This window comes from Cavia porcellus, unplaced genomic scaffold, assembly GCF_034190915.1.
Source record: "Cavia porcellus strain 051 isolate PalLab524CR breed Dunkin Hartley unplaced genomic scaffold, mCavPor4.1 scaffold_9, whole genome shotgun sequence".
In the NCBI taxonomy this organism is placed as follows: domain Eukaryota; kingdom Metazoa; phylum Chordata; class Mammalia; order Rodentia; family Caviidae; genus Cavia; species Cavia porcellus.
This window is the reverse complement of record NW_026947492.1, coordinates 63673737-63687456: the sequence shown is the minus strand read 5'-3', so window position 1 is coordinate 63687456 and position 13720 is coordinate 63673737.

Here is a 13720-nt window from a genome sequence, read left to right as displayed (position 1 = left end):
GACTCCTTGACTTGAGGGTTTGTATTGAGAAGTCTGCTGTGATTCTGATAGCCTTTGCATTACAGGCAATTTGTTTCTTTTCTTTAACAACTTTTAATATTATATTCTTGTGTTGAGTTTCTGGAATCCTGAGTACTATAGACCTTGCATAGATTTTTTTAATCATAGCTAATGGGAGTTCTATATGTCTCACTTATCTGTATATCAAATTATTTTTTCCTTGCAGGGAATTTTTCTGCCATAACATTTGTGAACAGGTCTTTTATGCATTTGCACTATTCCCTGCTTTCTCATTGACTGCAATCCATCTTGTTATGCTTGTTTGCATCATCTAGCAGCTGCTGGATTGATTTCTTGTGGTCTTCAGATCAAAACAAGACAACAAAACAAATTCCTAGAAAAACATGAAACAAAAAAGACATATAAAACCACAATACTGGGTGATCTACAGTAGCTACTATGATGTCTCTTGTTATTTTCAATAGAATTGTCTATACCATTAGGCATAATATAATTGAACATAGCACTACATAGCAATATCAATAAAAACACAACATTGGAAACATTATAGGACTTCAAAAGCAGTTAATAATCAAACTGGAATGGGTATCCTATTGCATCTTGTCTGCAGAGTAGTTGCCTCTACTCTTAGACTTGATGCTATCAAGCATACCAAATTCAAATAAAATCAGTCAAGACAAAACAGCGATCTAACAAAACAGATTTAAATAAGATAGGTCATAGTAAGACAATGTAGGGCTTCAGTTTAAGTTAATAGGAAATTAATAATAGTTACCATAGTATATCCTGCTATTTTGGGGATAGCTGTCTGTGCCCTCAAATCTATTATGAGTAGACAGACTAGAACAGAATAAAATCAAACTAAACAGAGTGATAAGATTAATGTGTCTTTTAAATCCTGATATACTATTAACAATCTCCTCTGCCTTCCTTTTTTAGACAGTTCCTCCCCTTTCCCTTTTTCAGGGTGCTTTGTACATTTTGGGTCCCACCAACTCCGCCAGTTTATAGATTAGGGTGGCAATCCATTATCTACTCAAGTAGTGCTGAGCCTTTTCACACCTAAGCATGATCTTGAGCTGTATTCCGTTAACTACCAAAACCTCAGGGTTTTCCCTCCTCATAGCTGAGTTGGTCTACACTGCACAAAAGTGTCATGACTTTTCAACCTATCTGCAGCTGCTGGACGAGCTGTCCCTATATCTCTATGGTTCCCCGACATAGAGCATCGTTTTCTCATCTTTGACTTTATTTCATTAAACCTCTTTCAGGTTGATTATATTTCCTATTCAGAGCATCTTGATGGACCCTATCCCCTGATCTACTCTGCCCATGCTTCTTTCTGTTAGTGTATAATGGCCATCTGTGTTAGAGATTATAGCCAGTCTTCTCTGCCTCATCTCTACCACACTATTTTCTGCTGTTGATTGTCTACTTTTCTCCTTCATTCCACTGTCTGCCCCCATTCATTGAGGCCTCTCTGCTATTGTTGCTGGAATCGTGGTATTTTTTTCTCTCTCTCCAGAATGTCCTTCAGTATTTTTTGTAGGGCTGGATTGGTGGTCACGAACTCCCACAGTTCCTCTGTGTCATGGAAACATCTTGTCTCTCTATTAATTTTGAGAGACAGTTTTTCAGGGTACATCAATCTGGGTTGAAAGTTATTTTCTTTCAGGGCTTGGAATACTTTGCTCCAAGCTCTCCTTGATTTGATAGTTTGTGTTGAGAATTTGAATATCAACGTGAATTTGATAGGTTTTCCTTTATAAGTGATCTATTTATTTTCTCTGACTGCTTTTAATATTCTGTTCTTGTGATGAATTTCTGGGATCTTGATTATTATATGTCTGGGTATAGATCTATTTTGGTTGTAACTCGCTGGAGTTCTGTATACCTCATTTATCTGGATATCATTTCCTTTTCCTATGCTTGGGAAGTTTTCCTTAATTATTTCTGTGAATAGCCTTTGTAATTCATTTGTGTTTATTCCTGTTTCTTCTCTCACATTTTTTATTCTTAAGTTATAGGTCCTCTTGTCATCTTCTAGCCTTGTATTGTTATTTCCTGGTTCCTTGTTATTTTTAAGAGGTCTTTTCTTTCATGATCACACATTGCAAATCTATCTTCAAGTTTTGAAAGTCTAACTGTAGTTTCTGTCAAGGAATTTTGCCAGCCTTCAATGGAGTTTTTAATTTCCTGGTAATCTCTTTGGATCTGTTTCATGTATTCTAGATTTTGTTTATATTTTTCATCAAAGGTTTCTCTCCTTTTTTTGGGTTCCTCCTTTCTTCCATCTATGTCTTCTTGAGAGGTGCTCAGCATTTCTTTTATTAATCTTTTTATATTCGCCTTACTTGAATTAGAATTTCAGTTTTAAAATCATCTATGAGGTCATGAAATATTTCTTTATGTCCGCTGATGCTGTGGCTGATATTGCATGATTGCTGCCCTTGATCTCCTCTGTATTTACCTCTTCTGGACTTATTTTCCCTGGGTCAGTGGCTGGAGGCTTTTTCTTGTTTCTTTCTCTCACCATGTTTCTGGTTTCTTTCAGACAGGTGTATGGTGGAGGTCTCAGGCCCTTTCCATATTGCTTACAGTTTTTCCAAAGTGTGCTGGCTAAAGGATTGCTGCCCTCTCCAGTTTGCTGTTGATCTGTGAGGTGTATGCAGGGATGATGTGGGCTGGCCCCTCTCCTCTGAGCCAGTCAATCAGCGAGTGCCTTCAGCACATTAGTCCGTGCTGTGTGGATGTCACACGTTCGGGACAGTTTCATCCCTAGCTATTGGGTCCCAACCAGGGGCATGACCCAGCCCAAGAAGATCCCACCAGTCCTCTTTGAGCCAGGAGCAGCTGACTGATGCCACTGCAGTTCTGGGTTCAGGCCCATCCTGCCCAACTCCAATATGTCATCCAGCTGGTCACACCCCTGCAGGACCCAATTCTTAGTACTCACCACAGGTTAATGCAGCTCTCCATGCTGGTTCCACTCTCTATTGCACCACATCCTCCCACCAAGGGCCCTGGGCTCTCCAACCCCTGATTGTGGTGACTGCAACTTCAGTGTGATGGTGAGTCATCCGATGCCAAGGTGCGCCTAGCACAGTGCAGGACTAGCCCTGTTGAGAGTTCATCTGGTTCCAGCCTTTTGTCCATGTTTTCCTTCCTTCCTTTCTTTCTTTTTTTTTTTTTTTTTTTTTTTTTTTCTTTTTCTTTCTCCTCAGTTTCTTCCTGGGTCATGAGAATCCCTCTCCTTTTGTTTGGTCTTCTCCATGGTGTTAAATTCTAGCGTCTGAGTTGTTTTTCTCTGAGAGGCTCTCTACCCTGCTAACTGTCAAGCCCCCATCTTCCTATTTACCACCTTCTACTATTTTTAAGAAATCTTTCTTTTCATGATCACTAACCACAATCTTGCCTTCTATATCTGAGATTCTATCCTCACATTGGCTTATTCTGCTGAATACACTTACAATGGAATTTTTAATTTCCTGGATATCCATTTGAATCTGTTTCATGGATTCCATTTCTTTCCTATATCGAGCATTAATGGTTTCCATCATTTTCCTAACATCATCTACTTTTTTAGTATGTATCTGTTCTAAAGTATTAAACATATCTTTCATTATGGCCACCATCTCTGCAGTCATCTGAGAAATTATTTCTGATTTGATATTTTTCTAGAGTTTTGTTCATTTGCTATGTTGTTACCACTTCAGAAAGTCTAGGTAGGTGACTTTTGGACTGTTCCACCACATTGTCCCTCGGGTTTTGCCTTTGGTGATTTGGATGTCTGGGGTTGCATCTTATTTAAGTATCTTCTTGTTTTCTCTTTTGTAAGTTTAATTTCTGGGCTGATATTTATAAATTGCCTATAGTGAGTAGGTTTATTGCTATCATTTACAGCCCTTAGGAAATGACTACTTCCCAGAGGTCTCTTCTAGATATAGCTGGCTTTTCTGTCTGTTGCCAGATCCTACCACCTCAGTTTATTGGCAATGAGAAGTTGCTGCCTACCTGTCCCAGCATTTGGTACTTTGGCACTGGTCTATAGTAGGCCTACATATTTTTATGACCCATAGGCAATTTTAGTCTTGATATACCAGGAAGAACAACTGATAAGAACAATTTATGTCACCTTGGCTAAAGTAGTACAATCAGCAATAATAATACCATCAAACACAGCCTAGAAAATGACAAACTAAGGCAATGATGAATTCGTCACCTTTAATCATATGAACTAGATTTCTGGTTATACAAGAAAATCTAAAATGAACCAGAAAATTCTATGCCATAAATAAACCCTTAATATGGCAATTTGCCCCTCATGGAGAAAAATTTAAAAAGGATTAGGGGATAAATGCATAAAAAGAAAAAGAGAAAAAGATTTGAAGCAAAGCTAGAAGACAAAGGAGGACCACACAAATTTTGAGAAACCAGTAAAGAAAACAGGAAGAAAAGTGAGAAAGGAGAAATAAAAACAAAACAAAAACTAGAAGCCATGTTTACACAAATAAAAATAAGAATAAACAAAGAAAAGGAAATAAAAATAATACAAGAAAATAGAGAAAGAAGAAAATAGATAAGAAATAAATGTCCACTTCAAGGTGTGTCTCTGCTGTCTACACAACATGGGCAGACAGGGTCCAGATCCATGTTGACTAACCCCAACAAGCTAGCAGTCACATTACAGAGAGGTAGTGGATAATCTCACATTTATTACCACTGATATTCTGGCTGGTTTCTGGCTGTGAAGGTGAAACCAGACCTATTTAGCACAAATCAGTCCATGTGACCCTGCCAGCCTGAACTTGGATGGGAGCCACTAGATAGAGCCAGCAGCTGCACTGTTTCAAGCTCAATTGGCCTCTCCAAGATGGCTCCTGGGCAATCACTTTATCCTGAAGGATGTCTGAATCTGAATAACACACTAGGCCCTGTAGCTCACTTCATCTGATATTCGGTTGCTCTGGTGCACTTCTCTGTGGAGACCTCTGGGGTCACCAGTAGTCACTATACATCTTCAGGCTCATGCTGACCTCCACACATGGTGAGTCCAAGCTCAGGGAGAAAGCATTGCCTGCTACTTCCTTATTCTTTATTGAAGTTTCTCTCTTTGCTTTCCCCATGGGCTTCAGTTCCTGCTTTAGATCCTCCCTCGGTCTCAGGGATCAACTTTACTCCTCCTCAAGTTGCTATGTCTCTGAGAGGCTCCTTCTCTGATGCTCACTACTTCACCACCTTTCCAGAAGTGTTAGCCATCTGATCTTTGACAAAGGGGCCAAACATATATCCTGGAAGAAAGACAGCCCCTTTAACAAATGGTTCTGAGAAAACTGACTATCCACATGTAGAAGATTTAACCTAGGCATGTATCTCTCATCATATAATAAACCAAAACCAAAATGAATCAAAGATCTAAATGTTAAAACAGAAACACTTAGTCTACTGAAAGATAAAATATGTAAAATTCTTGAAGATACAGGCCAGGACTTTCTGGTTAAAACCCCAGTTGCACAAGAAATAACATCAGGAATGGACAAATGGAGTCATATCATATTCTTTTTAAAGAGCTTCTGCACAGCAAAGAAAACAACCAACAGAGTGAAGTGACAATCTACAGAACAGGAAAAAATGTTGCTAGCTATTCCTCAGATGGTAAACTCATAAGTAGAATACATATAAGAACTTAAAAAAATTAGACACCCTAAAAGACCCAATCCAAAAATAAGCAAATGAAATTAACAAATATTTCTCAGAAGACACACAAATAACCAATAAAAATGTGAAAAATGTTCAACATCATGAGCCATTAGAGAAATGCAAATTTAAAAACCACTAAAATTCTACCTTACTCTGGAAAAAATGGCTATCATCAAGAAATAAAATAATAATAAATACTAGTGAAGAGAAAAGGTGGGAATATAAACTAACACAACCACTATGGAAATCAGTAAGGAGGGTCCTCAAAATACTACAACTACAAATTCCACTTGACCCAGCTATTCTACTTCTATCTTCCCAAAAGAATTAAAGACATCATATTAAAATGATACACGCATTTCTATGTTTATAGCAGCACAACTCACAATAGCTAAATCTTGGAGGCAGCCTATGTGTCCACCAACCAGTGAACTGATAAAGAAACTGTGGCATTTATACACAATGGAGTACTAATCTACCATAAAGAAGGACAAATTTGAATATTTTATAGGAAAATGACTATATCTTGAGGCCATAATGTTAAGTGAAATAAATCAGACATCCAAGCTTAAATATTGCATGATTTCTCTTATATAAAAAAACTCAAACTCCTGCCCCTGTGCATATCCAGTGCTCCAATGCCATGTCTCCTGCATAGCTCTGGGTTCCTAGATTTTGGTTGGACATTCGTTTTTCTCTAGTTGCATTTCCTAGGTTTTTGTGAGGATCAATGGACTTCAAAGAAAAATAAATAACAAAAAAAACCAAAGGGAAAAAATAATGAAACTCAAAATGTAAATAAACTACAGAGTAAAATGAAAGATATAAGAAACAGAACTTTTGTAAAAGATAAGGAGACCAGAAGATGGAGGGAAGGAGAAAGGAGGGAAGGGCAAGGGGATGAAAATAGAAATTAAGATGTGTAATGTACATGTATGAACTGTCTATGAGGAGTAATCATTATGTAACACAAACATGTACTAATGAAAAATTTTAAATTATAATAAAAAGTTTTAAAAATATTACAATGAAAGATTCATTGCCATTGATACTCCTCCAAATACTCTCCCTCACATCCCACTGTTCTTCCACTTTATGAAGCAGTTATTTCTGGTTGTACTATCATAGCTGCCTCAATGTCCTGAGTCAATTCAAAACACTTATCTTTCATGATCATTTTGAGTTTGAGGAAGAGACAGAACTCACACAGTGTCAGATCTAGTGAATCCGATAGTTAAGGACACACCACAATATTTTTATGACCCTGCCTTTCTACTGGATGATACTTAGGAGCAGCATTAACCAAATTTTTTCATCATCCCATGTAAAGGCACTCTGAAAAACAACTTTCAGAACTGCCTCAAAAAGTGGCAAGAATAATAGATAAATAAGTTTGAAGTTGGAGCAATTTTTGAAAGTAACTAATACAATGTATCTTTTACTATAGTAAGTTTTTAAAATTTGAACACTAGTTATCTTCAAAATTGTCATCCATACTATCAGACACAACAAAATGAAACCGATCAAAACAGAACACTGAGTAAAACAAAACAATAAAACAGAACACTATTGGATTTCAAAAATGAAAGAGAAGGAAATTCCCCATTTTTGCTCAGTGCACACTGTTAGCCTCTCAATAGACGTCCAGACCACTGACAGGCCTGCAAAGTCAATCAGACAACAGAAGCATAGTGCTGCCTTGGAACCTCAAATGCTGTCAACTCAGCCTGTCCTCTGAATCAGCCAGCTGCTTATGGGGGCTGACGGGTGCACCTATCTCCCAGCCCACACGCCAGTCGGCCCACAGGAAGGGTGAATTGGCTTCTTGTTCTTCTTGTTACTCCTCTTAGGCCCACCATGGCTCCCACCGACTCACTGGAAGGGGGAATTTGGCTTGTTCTCCTCCCGGGATCCACAAGACTTGCGCCACGTTCCAGGAAGTAATTGGCTTCTCATTCTTTTTGTTACTCCTCCCAGGCCCCAGAAACTATATTTTAAAGATAACAGAATTGTGTTACAATAGGAAGTCTCATCCCTTGTTTCCAACAGAAACATGGATTTAACAGTGATACAAGTTTTTTAAAATACCTTTATGAGAAGCCCTCGTGTTTGTTAAGAAGTTTCATTACCCAAAATAGCACAAAATTGAGATCACACAGAGACAGTAAAGACAATTTCTCTTCACTTGCATCTGTATCTCCCCAGAGAAGTACAATTCAGCACCAGGAGAGATCAGAACTACTTCATGGGGAAGGGGACAGTGGGGTGAATTCCGTAACCTAGGACTTTCAGTGTGCTCTCTCCAAGGATCCAGCCTCTGTCTCATCTCACACAGAGCAACAAAAAACAGCATGAGGAAGATTCCTGAGGTAGCTATGAAACAGCCATGTTCCAGGAGCCGGCAAGGCTCTGCGAGTCTTGAAAAAAAGCACAGAACTGGGCTCCTTTATTCAGGAAGGAAGAAGGGAGAAGTGGAGAGCAGAGGCAGTCTCCCTGGTCTTTCTTGCAGCATGCTCGCCAAGCGGCTGTGTCTGCCCTGCCTCCCAGCAGAGCACAGAAGGATGCCGGGGGCAGGGAAGGAAGGCTCAGCTCTGCAAGGCTGGAAGGCAGACAAGTAAGGCTGGCACCAGTTTTGTGTTATTCTGCACAAAGGCATTAAACAACAATACAAAAACTGAGATCGTCCTCTAAAGTCTCAAACAAAACAGACACCCACTCTCACCACTTTTATTCAGTGTATTTCTGGTATTCTTAGAGATTTTAGACCAAGAAAAGAAATAGAAAGCATCCAAGTCAGAAGGAAAGAAGTAAAATTATTCTCTGTTTGCAGATGGCATGCTCTTATGTGTAGAAAATTCTAAAGACTCTCCAGAAAAAAATATTGTTAGACCTAATAAAACAAACTCAGTAACAACAAACTCTCCAAAAGGAAATCAAGAAAACAATCCCATTTACAATAATGCCAAAAGGAATGAAAAACTTAGGAATCAATTTAACCAAGAAAGTAAGAGACATGTACACTGAAAACCACAAATTAACAGTGAAACATTAACAAAGAATACACGAATAGCCAGGCATGAGGACATAAGTATGTAATCCCAGCACTCGAGAGGCTGAGGCAGAACTGCAAGTTCAAGGACAGCCTGGGCTGTATGATGAGTTCAAGGCCAACCTGAAACGCACAGCCAGACCCTGTCTCAAAAAATAAAATCTAAGGAAAAACTTCCAGTGTTCGCAGTTTAGAAGACTTAATACTGTTAATTGTCCACACTACCTAAAGCAATCTATAGCTTTAACTCAATTTCTATCAAAAACTCCAGAGGTACTTTATTTATTTATTTTTTTTACAGAAAAACAATCCTAAAATTCGTAGACACTGTAAACAACCCTAAATAGCCAAATAAATTAAGAGAAAGAAGAAAAACACTGGAGATATTTCCTGACTGATTTGAAAATACATTATAAGAAACCAGGGTATGGTGGTGCACATCTCTTATCCCGGAACTCAGGAGGGTAAAGTAGGAAGATCACTGTGAATTTGATGCCAGCCTGGGCTACATAAGCTATCTGGGACTCCTGCAAAGACCCTGATCTCTGTAGCACCCTGTTTGGTGCTACAGAACAAAACTGTAAAGAAAGACTCAGAAACAAGATAAAAAGAAATGGGAAACTGAGAGGGTGAGTGCTCAGTGTTATGCAAAGACCCAAACCAGCCAGGTCCATGGTGTTTACTGGTTGTACAATCCCTAGAAGGGGTGAGGCGGTATGTGTGGTTGCTGGTGTAAGACGCTGATGCAGGCAGGGCTTGTAAAGGACGGAACAAAGCATTCTAGCATCAAGTCAGAAGAAACCAGGAATAGGTCATTGTTAATGACTTACTCATTGTTCAAGTACAATAAACTACAATTCTAGGGAAAGAATTTGGGAAGAGCCATCTGTCCTCAGCTGCCATATTATCCCATATCAGAGCCCCCAGCGCTTTAGGACCATACCTCTGGGCTTTGCTGTGGCTAATGATGAAGAGATAATGCTAATCTGCCCACCATCTGCAGTGCTCTTGTGAGTCACATGGACTTCAGCCTGACTCACTACTTGAAACAAGTCAGTTGTGGAGTTAACTCTTTACAGCTCACACTATCCTTATATCCTACTCTGGGCACAATCAACAGAAAGTCTGCAATAAGCGAGTTCAAGACCAGCCTGCACTTAATAATGAGACTCCATCTCAAAAAAAAAAAAAAAAAAAACAACAAAAAAAATATATTCTAAGACCATAGTAAGTAAAACAATATGCTACTGGCATAGAAACAGATTAATAAAACAGAATAGAAATCTCAGAAGTTCACATCTACACAATCAACTGATCTCCAACAAGGGTGTCAAGAATATACAAAAGGAAAGGACAGTCTTTTCAACAAATGATTAGGGAAATTTGGTATGCACATGCAAAAGAATAAAATCTTACTTCTGGATCTGTAGCCAAAAGAATTGAAATCGGAAGAGATATATTTTTTCCCACATTCATTGTAGCATTGTTCCCAAAGAAAAGATATGGAAACAAAATACATGTCCACTAATAAATGAACAGATAAAGAAAATATGGTATATAGATACCATGGAACGTTGTTTGGAAGGAAATTCTACCAGGTATGAACCTGGAGACTATTACATAAATGCCAGAAAAATTTTTCAAAATTCTTTACTTATACGAAGTTAAACTCACATAAACAGAGTATCATGGTAGCTATTAAGGACTGCATGGAGAGAGGGGTTGCTATTCAATGAGCATAAAGTTTCAATTGCACACAAAAGATGAGTAACTTCTAGAGATCTATCACACAACATTGTCCCTAAAGTGAACAATGTCATGATGAGCACTTAAGAGAGTGGGTCTCATGTTAAGTTAATCTTTATTTACCACAAAAAAAAATCAGAGAAGAACCTGATATGTAGCAAGTGTTCAATAAATGAAGAATCTTAGTTTAAAAAAACATAATAGGAAAGCACTGTCAGAGAAAATACATTGGTGAGTGGTTAAAGATACAAGGTGTCAACAGCGAAGTGATAATGTCCACTACAAAAAACACCACCCCCATAAGAGGAGCGATTCATTGGGGAAATGTTCATTCATTAGAGAAAAGGAAGATGAGAAAGATGGGAAGTCATTTAGGAAATGGCAAATTGTTGCATAAACTGTAATGCAAGCCCTGCCAGGCACGCCTTGCATCCTCAGTGAAGCCTGCAAAAGTCACAAAGTCACACAGACACCTAAGAGAGGAAAACACAAAAGAGCTAAGACAAAGAAAATGTGTACCATGACCCAGAGAAACTTGCTAAAATCATGATGATTCTATATTATCTATAGCATCTCAAAAGAGGTTTTGTGCGTGGTATACTATATAATATGCATACTTGCTAAATATTCCTCTGAAATGCTAAAGAAAGGTATATCTGAGTGTTGAAGTTCAACTCATAATGGTTTTTACAAGATGACAAAGGAACATATTTTCAAGATATTGGGTAGTGAAAATCTTATTAAGCAAGACAAAAAAAGTACTAACCTTTTTTATAAATGAAAAGAAAAAGGTGATATAAATTTGACCACACTAAAGTTAAGCACTTTGGGTAAGAAAAAGCAGAGTGGCTGATTTTATGCCGTAACTTGTCCAAAAACATCTTACAAAAGCATGTGGAGGATGAAGCTCAACCCACACTACAATTGTCAGGTCAGAAAGCCTTGTGTAATTTGTACAAAGATACCCTGTGTACTATCTGGTATCTACTTCTTTGATCAGAAGATGCCATAAAAGTAAAAAGAGAAATGACATATTTGTATATGACATTTACAAATAAATTTAACCAGCAAAAAACCAGTATCTAGAATACATAAAAAACTACAAATCAGTAAAAAAAAAAAAGATAGACAACTTAATAGTAAGATAGGCAAAAGATCTAAACAGTAGTTTCAAAAACTAAGCATACAAAAAATATATTAACTCAAACCTCTCACATACAGATATCCAAGTTGTACACTGCACAGTCTCACCATATCTATCATGTAGACATAGATTTAGATATGTATTATGACCATTTCCCAGTAAATGTCAATATATATTCTCATATAACATTAGTGATATTATCATCACAACATGTTTGAAAAACAATTTTCCATTATCTAGTAAAGTTGATGATAAGCATATGCTTTGACACACAACCATGTCTCCTTAGGCACATACACAGCAAAAAATGTAAAAAAAAAAATACATGTACAAAACTATTGTTTTGTAATGGCATTGTTCCTACTTATGAAAAACTAGAAATAAGATAAATGTCCCTCAACAATACTATACATAAACGCATTTGGTACATTCATACACTGGAATGCTATTAAAAATTATATAAACTACAGTCACATAAAAAATGAGTAAATTTTGCTGGAGATTTAGCTCAGTGGCACAAGCACCTGCCTGGCAAGTGCAAGTTTATGTGTTTGATCCCCAGTACCAAAAAAGGAGTAGATTCTGCAAAAATAATACTGATTTATATTTGATTTTTCTATTGTAACTCTAGGACAGAAAAATGAGGTAAAAAAACAACGTATCATGATGTTTATAATAATGTGAAAATGAAACATTATTATAACACTGATTTCATATTTGCTGCACAGAGGAAATGGAAATACCACATTGTAAGGATCTCATACTATGTGGGAAGTTGACATGATGTGGCTTGAAGATGGATATGTTAATGTGTGCTATAAAACCCCAAAACAACCACTGAAATAACACAGAAAGGAACAGACAGTTTCTTCTGGGTTTCTCCTTTGAGCCCCTGGAAATTACTCTCTTCTGGGAGCCTCCTGAGGCCCCTCCCCTGGAGCCAGAAGCATGATTATCTATCATCCATTCCCCTCCTCTGCCTCAGAGATCAGTTCCTTGGAGCTGTGCACTGACCTCACCTCTCCCCTCTTCAGAGGCAAAATCAATACCACAGCTGACCGGCCCAGTTGGAGACCACCACGGACTGCCTCGGTGCACGGTGAGGAGCAAAGAGATTTGCAGGGAATTTGGAGGCAGATAAGCCTGAGAGTGGAACTGAATTCCACCTTTCATCAGTGACAAATTTAAGTTCATATTCCAGCCCTGTCATTTTATACCTAAGATAATTTAAAAACTTAACTTCTCTAAACCTCAGCATCTTCATCTAATACTGGGTTGGCAAATAGTATCTATCTCAGAAGAAATGTTAGGTGGGAAACACTTGGAACCATTCTATGGCTGACAGGCAGAAAGTGCTGAATAAGTACTAGCACTTAATACTGCTGCTAAGATTAATGCTTAAACCCTACCGGGCACCGTGGTGCACACTTGTAATTTCAGTGGCTCAGAGGTGAGGAAAAAGAATCTCAAGTTTGAGGCCAGCTTGGGCAATAATCCTGTCTCAAAAATAATACAATACAATACAATACACAGCACTAGCAAGGTAGCTCAGTGGCCTAGCATGCATGACGAGCCCTAGGTTTACTCCCCAATACAGCCAAAAAAATTTTTCAGCTTGAAGTCTCTCCAATGCCAAAGTGGGGAGGAGTTTACACCATGATAGTTGAACAGGGAAAAGTCCCTAGAAGACCTAGATTTGAGGGTTGACGGTTTTTTTGCTGTGTGAGACTAAGCAAATCACTTGAGGTTTCTGAGCCTCGCTTCTTAGGGTTAGGTTTTCATTTATTCACTGAACCGTAAAGGGCTGCTGAGTTGTAACTAGAATTCTTTTCTGTGCTTGTTGATTCCTTCAACCCAACAATTTTTGCACACCCTGTTCTGCAATAGGCTCTGTGCTATTTACTGGAGCAGAGATGAACAAGACATGGTCTCCCCGCTATGCCAGTCTAGTGAAGAAATAGATAAGCAAATCAGTGATGATATGATAAAGACGTGCCAGAGGCTCAGCTTTAAAAGTATGGAGAAATGTTGGGATCCAGGAGGCTAAATGCAGTTAACAA